The sequence below is a fragment of the Centruroides sculpturatus genome, unplaced genomic scaffold (assembly GCF_000671375.1).
Source record: "Centruroides sculpturatus isolate CEXI.00-Female unplaced genomic scaffold, Cexi_2.0 scaffold730, whole genome shotgun sequence".
Classification (NCBI taxonomy): domain Eukaryota; kingdom Metazoa; phylum Arthropoda; class Arachnida; order Scorpiones; family Buthidae; genus Centruroides; species Centruroides sculpturatus.
The window spans coordinates 129,693-147,424 of NW_019385577.1; the positions used below are offsets into that span (position 1 = coordinate 129,693).

Below are 17,732 nucleotides of genomic sequence, written 5' to 3' on the forward strand. Positions count from 1 at the left end.
TTTCAGATTTAGGCTATTGTCAATTCGAAAAAAAAAGTGAAAAATACGAAAATTTATAATTATGCATTAAATCTGCTCCATTTAGTAAGGTGCATAAAGTCAAGTCGCTTCTGGAGCTTCTGGAAATAAATCACAATAATGAGTTGCAGCTTTCAGAAGCTGCAACTCATTGTTCTGACTTATTTCTTTGTTTTGCACTAACACTGGTACTTCCATCAGTCTTTGTCTGGAGTTCTCACTTGTAACAGTCATCGTTGTGTAATATCAGTAATTCTTATTGCAGATTAATTAGCATAAATGAAGACAAACATGGCTCTAAAACGCAAGAGTAGTGATGCCGATAGAAAAGCCAGAGATAATCCGTAAAGAGCCTACTTTAGAGGGAAAAAAATTAAAATTTTAGTGAGAAAATAAAAAAAAATCGTCCTGGAAATTCTTAAAAGTTATTTTTATGATTTACGGTATTGGGCTATTATTGTCAATCAGGTTTGCTATTTTATGCAAATTCCCGTTTACACGACGAGTATTGAAACGTATTGGTCACGTACGGTAGAGCCTTGCTGTGTTATATTATTATATCAATTAAGTAAACTGCAGATTACATAGCATAATAATATACAAAATGATATTTTTAGAACAAAAACAGAAAGATTGTCTTATTGATTGATAAAATAATTTACGTATAATATACGATTTATTTGAGAAAAGAATCGACAGACCTCTACAAATCAACGATTCCCTTGCTACAAGAGAAACGGTTTAATTACTATTAATCCTCTAAAAGGGAAATTTGGTTACCTCGTAATACAGCAATCATGAAAATCAACTAGGATAATATTTTTGATTGATAAATTAATTTATTTTGGACTACCGTTTACTTTTACGCATTTTATACATTATTGTGAAATAACCTAAAGCTTTATGAATTATCATTATCAATAATAATAGTATTAGATTTTTTTGCTTTGAATCACTACTTGTTAAAGGATTAAAGCTATTATAATGAATAAGATTGTGGAAAATTTAATAATTAATTTGCAACGAGAACTACTGTTACTTTCGGCATTACAGACTGAAATCTTTTACGAAGACATTACTTAAATTTATAATCAATAGTTAGAGGAGAAGGTGGTATTATGGAGCCCCAATTACATTTTAGTGAATTGTAAACAAGGTATCATAACTACACCCACATTTTTTGTGCAAAAAGTACTGGTAACTAGTGAAGTAAATGTTCCTAATTGGATTTTTCGCTAGTGTAATTATAAGTATGGTTTTTGAAGGCTTTTGTACAAAAAATCCGAAAGTACGCTTAGAGAAAATCGGGTGGTAATATGGAACCTTACTGTATATTTTCAAAAAAATGCTTTAATGTAGCCAAAAACAAATAGGAAAGAACAAAAAATATTAAATAATTACCAAATTATTTACTCCAATGTATTTTATCGCAAAAATGCTTTTATAATAGAAAAATATGACCTCCATCAACAATATATATTCCAGCAGCTCTTTTTCGATATTCTCAGGAAGAATTGGCTTTCTACCTAGTGTCTTTTTCACAAATTGCTTTGGAGGAATGTCTGCTTGCAAAAAGAAAGTTCGGAGGAGTTAAGTTCCATATTACTGTAAAAGCACCAATAAGGTCCGTATTTCACGCATCGCATCTTGAATTAAGTTATGTCTGTCAAGACCAAAATTTAAAAAACGTGAACATCACACAGATTAATATGTACCCTTAAGTCTCTGGAACGGAATACATGCACCAGTGAACCTACAACTACACGATTTATATTTTAAAAATAATTAAATTCACTTAGAATTCAAAACTTGCGAATTTTGAAAAAAACAAATTTGCTGATTAAATGCGGACAACCGTTTAACTGAAATAAAATGGGTTTTCCCCTTGCTATGGATGTACATTCCGCTACAGTTCGCCTTTATTATCAGTTCGAAATGGGGTGGTTCCATAATACCCGCAGTGTACCATAATACCACCTTCTCCTCTATTATTTCGGCTGTATACTCCGCGATAAGATATTGCTCCACCGTCATGAAGAATCAGTATTTGAATTTGGTCTTTTTGGAATTTTGAATTTTTATGTTTAGAAGCATCTTTTCTATTTCACACTTACACCCGAAGATCTCTTTGCAGGACATTATACGCCGTATAATGTACAAAACTGAAACGGTCTTATGGCCAAGTTAGCGTACAAAATCAAAAAAATATATTTCGTATTGTTACTGTAAATTGATCGTTATGAAATTTCAGGTTTTTACATTAATACAAATTTTATATTGTCTTAGATTATATTTTCGAATATTTCAGTTATTCTTTTGGTTTTACGGCAACATAAAATTTCAAAATTAAACTATAATTGAATAACTTATTTATAATTTTGTATATTTAACTCTAATACATAGGCATGTTCACATTGTAGAATTATTATTATTCAGCAAATAATGTGTAATATGGCTCTATTCAACAATGGAATTAGACAACGTAGATTAGAGATGGGAAATAATCCGAACTGTGCTATCATAAAAAATATCCAGCGTATACATCTGATTCGAAATCGGATCATCGTGGAGATAATGATTTCCTCCACTGAATATACAAAGCATCGAGGACCGATAGCCATTATGCTAAAGTCGATGGGAAGTTAATGAGTGGGAACTGATATATCCCCGTCCAACTGACGATTCAAGAGGACTGTCGATACTTTCAACCGAATCAGCAGCCGCCACGTAACGAAGAATCTACAGGAGAAAACGATTTTTTCAGTTTAAGTTCAAAAAATGTTTAGCATTTTTGAAAATCCGGGCAGTTGTAGCTTGGATTTGATCTCAATCCTTTCAGTACGACAAACCGAAGCTAAGCATCCTGCCGGTTATCGCAGTAGAATGATGCTTTGTCGTGAAATTATGCACATTGCTTTGAGTAATCGGCAGTGACACGCTCTTCGGAGGGGAAAAAATGGTTTTAGCCTACCAGTTTTATCACCCGAAAAGTCTACAGAGTTATACAAAGGTTTTAGCCTAATCGGTAAGCTAAAACCTTCATAGAAATGAAGAAGAAAAAAAAACCTGCTCCGAATGAGCTCGAATCTGTACCCTTCCGAAGAAAAGATGACACGCTTCACTGCTGCCACCCGAACGCGTCTTTTCATTAAACTATCTGTTAACGGCTATTTCATTATACTATTCCTTCATTTACTTATTTTAAAGTGAAGAATGACGAATTTATTTGTTTAAAATTTTAACTTTTGTAGTTCGAGAAGTTGACAGATAATATCGTGAATAATTGATCAGGTAGAAATAATTTATTGGTTTTATATATTTTTATAATTTAATTCGTGGCAATTATAACATTCGAAATTTTGTAAGAATTGGGGTGGGGTAAATTTAAAACCGAATAAACACGACGGAGAATCGGTTTGTTGAATAAAACGAAAATAAAATCTTAAAATATACCGATTTTTGAATGAAAAATTTTGTGTTATGAAATGTAGATGGCGTGTTGCTAAGCACGTGATCTGGTTTTAACCATTGGGTAAAGTTTGTGGTGGTTGATCATTAGAAATAATGTTCTTATTTATTTCTGTTTTGTTGTTATAATAATTATGAAGAAATCCTTAAAAAATTGGAGTCTGGGTTGGAGCAATAAGGATTATTCGTTTCTTTATCATGTTGCAGGGAAACGTGTATAAATTCAATAAATTTGGGTAAGCGGCTATTGATCATTTATGCATATCTAAGTTTGTGATAAATTTAATCTCTATGAAATTAAACACTCTTACAAATAAGTATTTTCTTCCAATATTTAAAAACAAATTGCTTATATAAAACAAAAGTAATACTTTGTGCTATTAAATAATTTCGTAATGTATTAATTACAATTGTTATCAATTAATTTATTGATATTATAACCCCATTAATTAATCATTCCTCAATTTTTTAATTCCAGAACACTGTGATGAAATACTATAAACTTCCCGTCTCATTAATGTAAACGTTTAAATAGAACAAATCTATAAAAATCACACAATTATTTAATATAGGAAAACCATATTTATTAATTCCATTCAATTTAATTGCATTTAAATGGCATATCAATGCCAAACATTATCTCTCTCACTTTGGAAAATAACAGCTGATACATTTTACTGTTTATAATTCTCAATTAAAAGTCAATAATGTACAGAATAATTGTAATTGTAATATTAATTACATAATTACCTTTCAATTAACTATTTCCTTACATAAAGTCTTTCAAATTAGATATTTATTTCATTCGTAAGATTATATCTACAAGCAATGTAGAGATTTTTTTAAAATGTAAAGTCAATCCATGTTTTAAAAAAAAATTCAAATCAAGAAGAAAAAGAATCTTATATACTGTATATCAAATGAAAACAAATAGGAATAAAGTATTGCATATATGTAAGGATGACAGTAAAATAAAAAATTAAAATTATTATCAAGTTATTATTTATGCTTTCAAATATTAAAACTGCAAATAAAGATAACACGATCACTTTTCAAGACTAAAATTGTGGATAAATGTAAACATAAGATGAATAAATACAATCATTTACTTGATAATAACAAAAAGAATATTGTGCTGATCAGTGAATTTGTTTCTTGATAAACTACATAAATACCACTAATAGTTATACAATCATTCTGTCATGTTATTTTTTTTAATATAACCGACAGTTTTTTAAAACTATATTGTAATTGTATAACATAACTTTAAAAGTAATAGCTTTTTTTTATGTAGTAAGTTGTGTAATCAATTTAATTAGCTCTTTTTCATTTTTCATATTAACCACTCTCTTGGAAGTAATATTGAACATTAATTTTATATGGGTTTTTTTATCTATGTAATTTAAAAACTTTTTGCTGTAATTTGTTAGATTATTAAATGAAGGTAATTTTTTTATTTTTAATATTTTGCTAGTGAATAATTGCTAAAACTTTTACTATTGTATTCATAATTCAATAATTCATTAAAAGTTTGTATTAGCATTTATAAATAGCTTGTTACAAAAGTGAAATCAGTAAACAGAAATGACATGCTGTTTTAATGAATAGTTTCTGTCATTTCTGTTACTGATTTACTTGGTTTGTTAGTTTTAAACTAAGGAATATAAAAAAAAAACAAATTGCAAACTACTACTAATTATTCTAATCTTAAATGTTTAAATACTCAGGTTTAAAATATCTAATAGCTTCTTTGACTGCCTTTGCAAATTTGCCATTTCAATTGCATTTTCCATAACCCAAAGTTTCTCCCAATATTGCTGCAATTTCTTGATGCACATTTTTTTAAGTCTTTAAAAGTTCTTCTTAACTAATCTATCACTTGTTTGCATAGTTAGAACTCTCTCTGATAAAATTATCTTGAAAAAATTGAGTTATTACATTTGACATACATTAACAGTTGTAGTATGATCTTGTAGTGTTTATCTGTCCATTTAAAATGTTTTGAGTCATTCTATTGTAGTCTGAAAAAGAACAAAAATCTTTAAAAAAACAGAAAATATATATAACTTTTTAAAATGAGATTAATTTTTTGACCTACTATATAAAACATGATATTAACGCAAGGAAAATCAATTAGTTTTCTGTCTAATGCAAAATAAATATTTATAAGTAATAAAATTGCATTTATTTTATTAGATTTAATAACAAAGAATACTAATTTTATACGAAAGAATCTGTGAATTAAAATTACCTTTAGAATTTTTATACAATGCTTTAGAAGAGGAAACTAAAATCTTAGGTTAAGAATAACTGATATTTTTGAGAAAATTAATATAATAATCTTAACTCTCTAAAGACAAATACAGAAATTGACTACTAGAATAGAAGTGAAGAATAATATAAAAATTACTTATATTTAGGGGAGACGGAAGGATTCGTGATTGCCATACAGTAGTGGTTCCCAATTAGTTTTTCCTACATACCACTTCAAGAAAGAGCTCAAACTCTCATACCCCTTATAGCAGAAATGCATATTAATCCATACTAATATTATAAATTCGAAGGCAATTCTGTCTGTCTGTTACCTTTTCACGTCTAAACTGCTGAACAGGTTTTAATAAAATTTGGCACAGAGATAGCTTACATGTTGGAGATGGACATGGGCTACATTTTACTGCGAGAAACTTTCTTACTCCCACGAGAAAATTCGATATAATGCAGGCAAAGCTGTGGGTAGACAACTAGTAATAAATAGAATAAGTTTTTTTTACATTTATTACTTATAAAATACAATTCTAATAATAATGAAAACAACATAAGGTTATTTAATTTTAATGTGACAAATGTCACGATTTTCTTTGCACAACTTTGTAAAATCTGGTTGCTTTTTGGTCAGCTTCGGTCTCGAGTCATCTTCGAGTCGAAGTTGGTGACGATGTTTAGTTCTCATGTTTGTCGTGGCCAAAAATCCGCTCTCGCAGAGGTATGTTGTGCAAAATGGTAGTAAATATTTTATTGCTGCTTTGCTGACGTCATAAATTCTAACCAAATTTAGAAGCGAGATGTCGCAACTGATTATTAAACTCACAAGTCAGTGAAGTCTCATAATACTCTGCGAGAAGTCGCGTCGTGCACGAGAAATAACAGCAACAAAGATTTTCAAAATTAATTTTGCAAAAACAAATTGTGTTAATTGTACAATTTTTGTTTCTTGCATAAGAATTTCATTTAGGGTATTGTCACAAATGCATTTTTTTAATGAAATTTCGAGAATATTTTTTAGTTATAAATAAACAAATTTGTGCATTTGACATCATGTTGTAAATTGCCGAATTTTTGATAGCCCACCCATTATTCTTTTGATTGCTTCATCTCATGCATTTAAATTTTAAATCGACTGATTTTAGATTGTTGCGTGTACCCCTTCATGCAATTTCGAGTACCCCCACAGGTACACGTACCACTAATTGGGAACCACTGCCATATAGGATCAGTTCATAAATACTAAAAACTACAGAAAACACATACTCAAAGATACAACACTCACAAATGACACATGCAGAAAATGTCACATCATGCCAGAAACTATACAACACATCACTTCTGGTTGCAAGCTCTTGGCACAGACAGATTACTTACATAGACACAATCAAGTAGCAAATATAATACACCAAGAGCTTGCAAAGAAACACAAATTGGCAGACATCCACGAACCATACTACAAGTATATTCCACAGACAGTATTGGAAAATAACACGCACAAAATGTATTACGACAGAGCCATAATCACAGATAAAACAATTTACCACAACAGACCAGACATCACACTCATTGACAAACACAATAAAATCACATACATTATAGACATAGCCATTCCAAACACTCACAATGTACAAAACACATGCACTGAAAAAATTAGCAAGTACACAGAACTCGCCCAGGAAGTAAGGCATCTGTGGAGGATGGAAAGGGTGCTTATTGTACCTGTTGTTCTCTCCTGTACAGGTGTGATACCACACACACTACACAAAAGCCTGGGAACATTACAATTGAATAGAAATACATACATCACACTACAGAAGGCCACTATATTGAATACATGCCACATTGTTAGGAAATTCCTGAATACAGACACTGGCATACTTATTTAATTTTTGTTTTTGGTTGCTATGCCTTGACTCTGGTCTGGCATAGTACACAGCCACCAGTGTGAACCGAGTAACGCACTAATAATAATAATAAACTCAGAGCCCAAACAGTTAGGAGTTGAAAGTTGAAATTTGGTACACAGGAAAATTAGGGTACATCAGGAGAATGTACACTAAGAAGGAATTTTTGGAAATCTCTCCTGCAGTAGAGAGGGTGAGGATTAGGGATTATCCTGAAGAACTCTGCTTCTGCTGTACTATTTTAGATGAGGTTTTTTTATGTTTTTGTAGGAAATTGAACATATTTTTAGATTCATCTAAAAATTTTCTAATTCTCCTCGGAAGAAGGGGGACCTAATTCTTGCACCCGGTGAAAACAAGTAAGATGAGCTATAATCTAATAATAATCTTTGTTGTTGTTACTTTTTGCCCAAGCAACACCAGGCTCATCTGCTGGTTAGTTAATAATTATCATATTTTATCATTATTACAAAATTCTTACTATTTTATCATAAATATCATAATTTTTATAATACAAGCTGCAGCTTTTATATTGTTTTTACATTCGAAAAAAAGATTGCTGCTTGTGTGTGGAAAATTTCACATCATTTACAAGTCACTCTGCAGGTGGCAGCATCATGCTCTATAATATCAAGTAATTGACTGTATTAATTGACTATAATAAAAATATTAACTTGTACTGGAATTAGAAAGAATTATGCAAAATAATCACCTTTTTAAATATTCCAGCAAATAATTTAATATCGTAAAAATGTTTTCGATTGTCTTTAATGATCTTCATCAGTTAAATAATAAAGTAAAAACAACATTAAAGAAATAAAACTTAAATTAAAGTTACGAAAAATAATAACTGCGCATGCGTTTGTGATGATGTGTGCTTAAGGGAATCAATACAAAAAGATAGGGATATAAGAATATAAAAAATAAAAATAAAAAGCTCGACAGAATCACATTAAAAATGAATGCCTCGTAAAAATTACAGTTTATCTTCATAAAATGATTTCCATGCTGTAGATAGAGAGTGGGCGTCCCTATGATTGATACAAGAAGTTTTCCTTGAGCTTTATAAATCTCAAGCTTTTCAAGATGTCTGATGGAGTGCTTGTTAGACATGGGTCTAATGATGGAAGTTTGGTCCCATTTGCGGATGAAACTTGTCCCTGATGAAACTTGTCCCTGCGAAGATTGCAATGACAAGTTTCATCAGGACTGTGTCTTTACGGACAGGCATAGAAACCGTTGTGTTCTCGCACGAATGATCACGTGTGTGAGCAAACGGATTCGGGATGGAGGGGACAGCACACCGGAAGTTACTTACTAAGAGACAGGTTAACGTAACAACTATTTAATTGGTAACTATAGGCCATACAACATTTCGATTTTAAATATGCTAGCTTTTAGATACATTTCTACAATTGCTAGATATTAGATATATATATTGGATATTAACGTTTTTGCGATTCCCGAGAGAGAGAGTTTACAGAAGTTGCACGTGGTGATAAAAACCTTGTAGGAAATCTGGATCTGCTGCAAGTCAGTCGGACATAAAAGAAGACAGTTCTGGACAACAGTTCTTATTTCCACAGTTCTTAGTTAACTAGATATTAGGCGAGGAGGTATCCAAATATTTTAGCACAGGAAAAACTTGAGTGATCCAATCGAGGAACTGATTGTTGTTCTGTTCTATATTTTGAACTGTTGAAATCGAGATATTAGGTCAAGAGGTGATGAGAAAGCATCATTGTCAGGCATGAGAACTTAACAGATGTTTAGCTCCCAGGTGTGAAAGTTGACAGTTATTTAACAAAAGTATAGCTACAATGTGATATTATGATGTAATGATATAAATATACTGAAAGTCTGGATTTGGATCCTCACATAAAGTTTTCTTGTTCCAGTCGCAACTTTAAACCGTAATTATTATTATTGATGTTATTTAAGAAAGCAAGAATGTTGATATTATTTTTCCAAAGAATAAATATTTCATCAGCGTATCTAGAGCAAAGAATAACTTCTTCCTTGAATTTCGGTAATAAAGAATTTTCTAGATGACATAAAACTAGATCGCAAAGTATGGGCGACATAGGGCTGCCCATAGGAACACCCCTGTTCTGTAGGAAAATATTTCCATTAATTTCGAAGAAGGATGTGTAACAGATTAAATCTGTGAGTTCCAGAATGTGCTTACGGTATTTTTCGGAATTCTCTATGTTGTTAAGCATAAAGTCCCTTAAGGCATAGAAACACAGTAATACTTTTATAGATGGATATAACAAATCAAAATCCATGATCGTCATATATTCATTGTCCTTGAGATCAATATCTTTGAGCCTCTCTATTAGTTGCAGGGCATTAGTAATGGTATATGGGTGGATGTTTTCTTTGGAACGAATGAAGTTAACAAGTTGCTTTTCAATAAGAAATGTGGGAGAACTGCATTTCTCTATGACAGGCCAAATGACATTTTTTACAATAATAAATTATTTGCTGGAATATTTAAAAAGGTGATTATTTTGCTTAATTAATTGACTATAATATTTTTCAATATTACAGTCAGAAAAACAAATACTGTGTAATATCATTATCAATGTTTAATATTACTGATATTGTAAATTATCAAAATTTACAAAATTTTTGTAAATTTGATGGCCCAAATGCTAATGAACTTTGAAATCGAAATTGCCAACAAATGAAATTTTTTAAATGATAGTTATAATTATCATTTTTAATAAACATTTGTATCTATAACATCAAGTGTTTACCAGCAACTAAAACTTGGTGTGGCTAATATAAAGATGTGGCTTATCTATCAGTCAGTTTAAGCATGACATAAATGCAGGAACTATTCTATTCTCAGCACCGGGATGAGAACAACGTCACACTATCGGAACCTGTGACCGGCGCTCTATGCGTATACGTTAACTTATCGCTTGAGAAACGTTTTCGAGCGTTCTATTCGCTCTTCTTCAGGTCAACTGAAAAAATTCCCCGGACAGAGTGTATATTATTCTTCTCTAGGATCGGGTGTCGGTTCTGAGGGGGTGGGTCACTTCCGGTGTGCAGGGCCATGCGGTGGGGGGAGGAAGCGGTGGATTGGCATCCAATAGTGATTGCCAGGCCAGAGACAAGGTTAGTTCCTCCTTCCGGTTAATGCAGGTGGTTAGCCGGTCAGCGTTGTGGATACCCACGGCTTCCAGCCATCTGAGTTGCTGCTGGTGGGGCGTGTTGACAATAATGGTAGCCTTCTCGAAGTGTACTTCGATTTCGGGGTCCGATGCATATGTGGCTAGGGCTGTGGTCAGCCTCCTGTGCCGGATATCTGCCTGGTATTCACGTAGGCGGGTGTTTAAGGAGCGTTTAGTTGAGCCGATGTATAGTAGTTCCGCGATTTGTCTATTGTCACGGAGCGGGATAGAGTAGATTCAGGGAAGTCTGGTGCGATCAAGAGGGTCCTTATCGTTCCTTAGGATGCGGAAAATCGTTGGGCATCTTCTGTACGCCAGTCGAATCCCGTGCTCTTTGGCTATTCTTCTATGTACAGTCTTGAGGTGCGGGTTGTATGTGATGGGGATCTGTGCCGGGTTATCTCGTTGTGGGTTGGCGGCGGTCTCTGCGGTTAGGGTGCGGTTAGGGTGCTGACTCTAAATTAGCTAAACGCCCGACACTCCGTGACATAGTGGTTGATTCGCCTGATGTCCCTAGACTTTTCGCCTATGCTAAGACACATAAGACAGGCCAACAGTTACGCCCGATTGTAGACAAGGTGAGAGCGCCCACGAGAAAGTTAGAAAAAGCCATACACAACCTTCTGACCCCCCATCTGGAAAACTACCCTTACAACGTAAATAAACCGACCGACCTCATCAGCTTCCTGCAGGACCTACCCTCCCCACCGCAGTTTATGACAGTCCTGGACTTCAAATCTATGTACCCCTCAATGGAACTACCCCCAGCCTTCTGCTCCCTCAGAGATTTTTTGTTTAATACTGTTTAGGACCAGGCACTACACCATCAAGTACTCGAGGTGGCCCATCTGGCGTGTTACGACTCCATGTTTAAGTTCGGCAACACTATCTACCGGCAAAAAAAGGGCGTACCGATGGGTAGCCCGCTCTCGGGTGACCTCTGCAAAATGGTCGTCAGGCAGCTTGAGACTAAGGCCCTCCCGCCTTTCCTTCCTAGCATCCTCGTTTATAAAAGGTATGTTGATGACATCCTCATCCTATGGAAGGAGATACTCAACATGATATCCTTCGTCGGAACCGTTAACGACAACCCTTTCGACTTAACGGTCGAGCTGGAGCAAGCTAGCACAGAGGACGTCCATTTCCTTGACATCGGAATAAAGATAGTAGGACCCACCATCCAAACAGCCGTATACCACAAGCCCTCATCCACCCCCATGTACTGTACATACCAGCCGATTCCTGTGATCCGTTCCCATACAAGGCAGCCGCATTTAGGGCTCTTGTGGAGAGGGCGTTCTCACACTCATCCACCAAGCAAGCCCTGACGAATGAATTAGCCCGCATCAAAAAAATAGCAACTGAACACAGATTCCCGAACATGACGCACCACTTAATTGAACAGTACCAACGCCGGAAACACACCCTAACCGTAGAGTGCCGCCAACCCACAACGAGATAACCCGGAACGGATCCCCATCACATACAACCCGCACCTCAAGACTGTACATAGAAGAATAGCCAAAGAGCACGGGATTCGACTGGCGTACAGAAGATGCCCAACGATTTTCCGCATCCTAAGGAACGATAAGGACCCTCTTGATCGCACCAGACTCCCCTGAATCTACTCTATCCCGCTCCGTGACAATAGACAAATCGCGGAACTACTATACATCGGCTCAACTAAACGCTCCTTAAACACCCGCCTACGTAAATACCAGGCAGATATCCGGCACAGGAGGCTGACCACAGCCCTAGCCACATAAGCATCGGACCCCGAAATCGAAGTACACTTCGAGAAGGCTACCATTATTGTCAACACGCCCCACCAGCAGCAACTCAGATGGCTGGAAGCCGTGGGTATCCACAACGCTGACCGGCTAACCACCTGCATTAACCGGAAGGAGGAACTAACCTTGTCTCTGGCCTGGCAATCACTATTGGATGCCAACCCACCGCTTCCTCCCCCCACCGCATGGCCCTGCACACCGGAAGTGACCCACCCCCTCAGAACCGACACCCGATCCTAGAGAAGAATAATATACACTCTGTCCGGGGAATTCTTTCAGTTGACCTGAAAAAGAGCGAATAGAACGCTCGAAAAAGTTAACGTATACGCATAGAGTGCCGGTCACAGGTTTCGATAGTGTGACGTTGTTAAGGATGACAAGCTATTTTTACCCCCTGCTGCTTATACTCCAAAAATTACATTTCTATAATAATTGTCATTTTGATAAGAGATTTTACAATTGAATAGAAGTTTTAATGAATTAATACAATTTCTCATTACTTTATATATTGCTTATAAATTTTACATTATACTTGTTACATTATACAGTTATACAAATTACATTTTACATTGTGTTGTTTAATAAATTATTGATATTTTTAGAATTAATATTTACTTATTCTGTTTAATCTTAGGAGTTTAAGTCAAACTTTAAAATTTTTAGAATACTGCCAGTCACTAAAAAATCTAAAAAACCAGCAAGTTTATAATTAGTGCTAACATTTTCACCAGTGTTGAATGGGCATCATCAGGCAAACTAATCCCCCCAGCTTCTGGAACAATGGGGATTGCCATACACATATGAAGAGTGGAGGTGAAAGAAAAGAGATTCTCCCTCTCCCCTTTTTCTCTCTTCTTATGTCATCTCCCCTCTTCACATATACGGCAATCTCCCTTTGCTTCAGCAGCTGGAGGATGCCCATTCAACACGAGCAAAACCATTAGTACTTATTATAAAATTGCTGGATTTTAGGTTTTTAGTGGTTTTAATTTAAAATTTTTGAAAATATTCAAAGTGATTCATTATTAGATATGCATAATTGTTAGAATATGTAGAAAGTAATACACACACACACATTTTGTCTGGAAAAAAAATTATTTTTGTTATTTTTTACTAAAAAACAAATAAAAGAATATTTATAGATTTTTGAAGATGATTTAAAGAATTTATCACTAAATATTTTTATAACAAAAGAATCATTAATACTATTTGCAATTTCATTTGAACAAAAATGTGCTCTATAATCTTAATTGCAGAGAAGAGAAATCAATAGTAGATAATCTTTTCTGATTATCTTGTTCATTATGAAGTTGCAAAGATAATTTCTTAACTGTATCATAGAAACAAGGCAGAGCTACATTATTTTAAGTAAGATGATGAAAATACAATCAAGTTATACTTTGCAAAATTATGACTTAAGTTCTGCTTCAGCACAGCTGTTAAAACTGCAGACAAGTTAAAGTAGTTCTGTCAAAATCCAGAATTCTTGAAAACTGGTTGTTTCAAGAATTTCATAGTGATTTTGAAATTAATGAATATGCCTGTAACATGTATTATTCTCACCAAAAAGAGGTCAGTCTTTCTTCAATATTGGTAAATGCTGGAGTCTTAAGTATTTAACAAATTAAGGCTAGCACAATCATCTGAGAGGTCATTCCATTTTTCGTCATCTTAACAGCTGTTTTCACCTCTTCAACAGTAATTCGTATTACTGGCCCAACAAGAGAATTAGTGTGAATTCTTTATTGCATATTTTTTCAAAGTCTTCTTTTTAGCATTGCAGTATGGCATGTGGATAGCACAACAGTTGTTGATTGGAATCTTTGTTCAGCATTACAAATCCAATATTTTCTGTAGCTTGGTGGCAAGCTTTAGCCAGGTGGTAAATATTGTTAGCTCAAATTACTTAAGAGATTATATAAGGTAAAAAGGAACTATCATAATAATTGGTTTAACAAATTTAGTTTGTTATTAGCTTGTTTTGGGATTCATGTACTTGATCTTTCAGAGGATGATTGGAATGACAGATTTGTTATCTTAGTAGAAAACATATTTAATAGTATACTGGACCAGGAAGGAGTAAATTTCTAAATTCAAAACATCATCCATGGTATGCAAATGATCTAAATTCTTCTCCATCAAGCAGTTTTATTAACTTTCAAATTCCAGACAACATTAAGAGGTTTTACATGCATTTAAGACTAAACTGTGAATATGTATTGTTAGATAGAAAGTATTTGGTCATTAAATATGGTTTGTGCAAATTATGTCAAGAACAATTTTCAGTCTATCATCTTATTTATGTTTGGGCTGTGAAAAACTTAGAATACAATTTGGAATTTTTACATTGTTATTTTGCAAATCAAAGGAGGAATTTTATGAAGCTCTATTTCAAATGGATCCCATTATGATAGTAAGACTATATAATTTCTTTACCAAATATTGTACCTTGCAAGAAGATCAGTGTAGAAACCAATGATACAGTCTGTTTGGCAGCTGATCACCTACTCTATATAACAGGGAAAAGTTTTATTTAATTTTAGAGTCTAATTCTAACTTATAAGTTTCTTTTTGTTTGTTGTGACTCTATGTAGAGTTTCCTTGCAACAGGAATAATTCCTAAATATGTTCATAAAAGATTTGATTTGATTTGAAATACTGTTAGCTCAAATTGAATTTTTAATGATAAAATATATTTTGAGATCAAACTGTCTTGTAATCAGATTGACATTCCATTAAAAATAACAATGTAAAATGAAACAAAATACTATTTTTTTCATGTTTTGAAAAACAGTTATTCATTTATTTAATTTTATACTTGTTATTTGTAATGGGACATTGATTGAGAGGTTTTGGTCTTTGTAAAAATTTCATTGCTAAAAATTTGATCCATACATCCCATTTTAGTGTTTGGTTTTGTTGATTATTTCTTTGAAAATAATTATTTAAAAAAAATAAAAAACATCAGCTTAAAATGTTAACCACTGCCATAATGTGAAAAGATTAGTATCCTATATTAATTATAAAATAGAATTAAAAATAAATAACAAATATACAGTAGAGCATCGATTATCCAAATGCTGATCAACCGAAAGCATTCCAGTCAGACTGTGTTGTGCTGAATCGAACGTTTTTGATACTAGATTAACTTCTAAAGTATAATTTTTTTGTTTTTATATTTTTCAATATATTTATTTTGTTTGAACAAAATAAAGAAATAATTTTTAACGATACAATAGTCACAATTATTATTATAAAAATTTTTGTTAGGCTTAACATTGACAAAAATTCAACGTGAAGCGACATGCAATGGAGAAAAATTTAAACTTGGGATATATTAATATACTATTATTGGGATGTACTAATATACTATATTAATAATGTATTTTTTCGTACATAATCGGTTATCCGAAAAATAGATTTTCCAAACAATCGTAGTCCCCAATTGATTCGGATAATCAATGCTCTACTGTACTTTCAACATTTTAAAATTCATCTTCAGGTGAGCAATATAGAATATTTGTGTAATAATTTTTAAAAATCTTTTACATTGACTGAACATAAGAATGTGTTCCAAACCTAAATGTATAGTGCAAAGTAAGTGTTAGAATTTGAATGCATTTGAAAAAGTTTTGATTTAAATTTAAAACAAATACAGAGGATATTCACAACATACATACATAAAATGTTGTTTGGTCAACATAAAAATTTTTTTAAAAATCAGTATTTAAACTGTATTTTTTATTTGTCTGAAGATGACATTTTGAGATCTGAAAGGACTTGCATATATTCAATTTATCAAATAAATAAATTTTATGCCAAAAGACAGTATATTTCCTCTGTAAGACTGTAGACAACTTTAAAAATTGTATAATGTTTTTCTTATCAAGCACTAGAACATTTAAATGCAATTTCTTTTTAAAATGATAATTGATTTTCTAAGTGATACATTTAAAATTTATGTTTCAAGTTTTCTTAATTTGTTGGTAGCACATTATATTTTTTTAAACATTTTGAATGTTTTCTTCTTTAGAATTTATGGTTGTAAGTTTGACATTACATTTAAAATCTTTGAAATTTAACGTGTAATGTTCCAAGTAAGAATTGCCTGGAGAGACATTATTTTTCACACTAACATTGTTAGACATTTTTATGACCTGCTGGTGTAAAAAGATTTTGAAAGTTTTTCTCAAGAAATTCCAAAGTACTAAAAAACAGAGTTATGAGTATATTGCACATGTTAATGCATTTGAATCTAACTTTATTTACTAAACATTCTTGTTCACTGAGTTTTTGATTATCCAAGATACTCTTGATCCACATTATCTTAGATAAGTAGGACTATGTTGTACTGTCATTACAAATAACTCTTAGAAGTATTCTGGATAAAAGCATATGACAAAATGCAAAATATGAGTATATCTTGTTGTTCAAATGATTTTTTAAATTTCTGTTTACTTTAAAAATTTCTAAAAACATAAAGTTAAAACTTTCTTCTTCTTCATTACTGGAGAAAATCACACACACCTGAAGCAGGCATTGGATAAGGTCGAAAGCATTCATTCAAAGTTTTCATTAAAGTTTTATAACTAAAGTTATATATATTAGCAGAAATATTGCATTTTTTTTTTTTAAATAATGTCTTTAATAATAATAATAATAATAGTATTATTATTTTTAGTTGGTATTATTTATATTCTAGTTAGTTTCATTATTATTTTTATTGTAAAAATATTCTAAGCCCCATGACTCTATCCACATTATTTTGAAGCTTAAACTAATGTTAGAATACGGTGGTGCCTCGTATAATGTATGCCTCGAATAACGGACTTTCTGTTTGGCCGTTACGTGACTCGAGCAACAGACTGGCTGCGAACAACGGACCTTTCGTTCGGCAGTTACGTGAGGCGAACAACGGTCTTTCTGCGAACAAGTGCGAATGATGTTTCCACACTTTTGCCATTGCCAATGACAATCTGCTATTTTTATAATATATTAGTATTATTAGAATATATTATTAGTATATCTGAAGTACAGAGCTCCCGTTGGGATTCGGCTTGCTCCCTTGTTTATTACGTACATCACCTCAGTGCAGGGTATTT

At 32.8% G+C, this 17,732-nt stretch overlaps 1 protein-coding gene across 6 annotated transcripts in view; it reads left to right on the forward strand.

Annotated features, from left to right (window-relative positions):
• Nucleotides 1-17,732, forward strand: part of LOC111640284 (Hermansky-Pudlak syndrome 5 protein homolog) — a 94,060-nt gene that overhangs the window by 6,931 nt on the left and 69,397 nt on the right. The window contains exon 1 of one of the 6 annotated variants that reach the window (XM_023386293.1): nt 2,493-3,309. The exons of 3 other annotated variants lie outside the window; for them this stretch is intronic. The gene's annotated coding sequence lies outside the window, so the exon portion shown is untranslated. Of the gene's footprint in view, nt 1-2,492; nt 3,310-3,492; nt 3,723-17,732 lie in introns of those variants that run through there. 2 more of the 6 variants (XM_023386294.1, XM_023386288.1) reach the window with 2 other exon arrangements.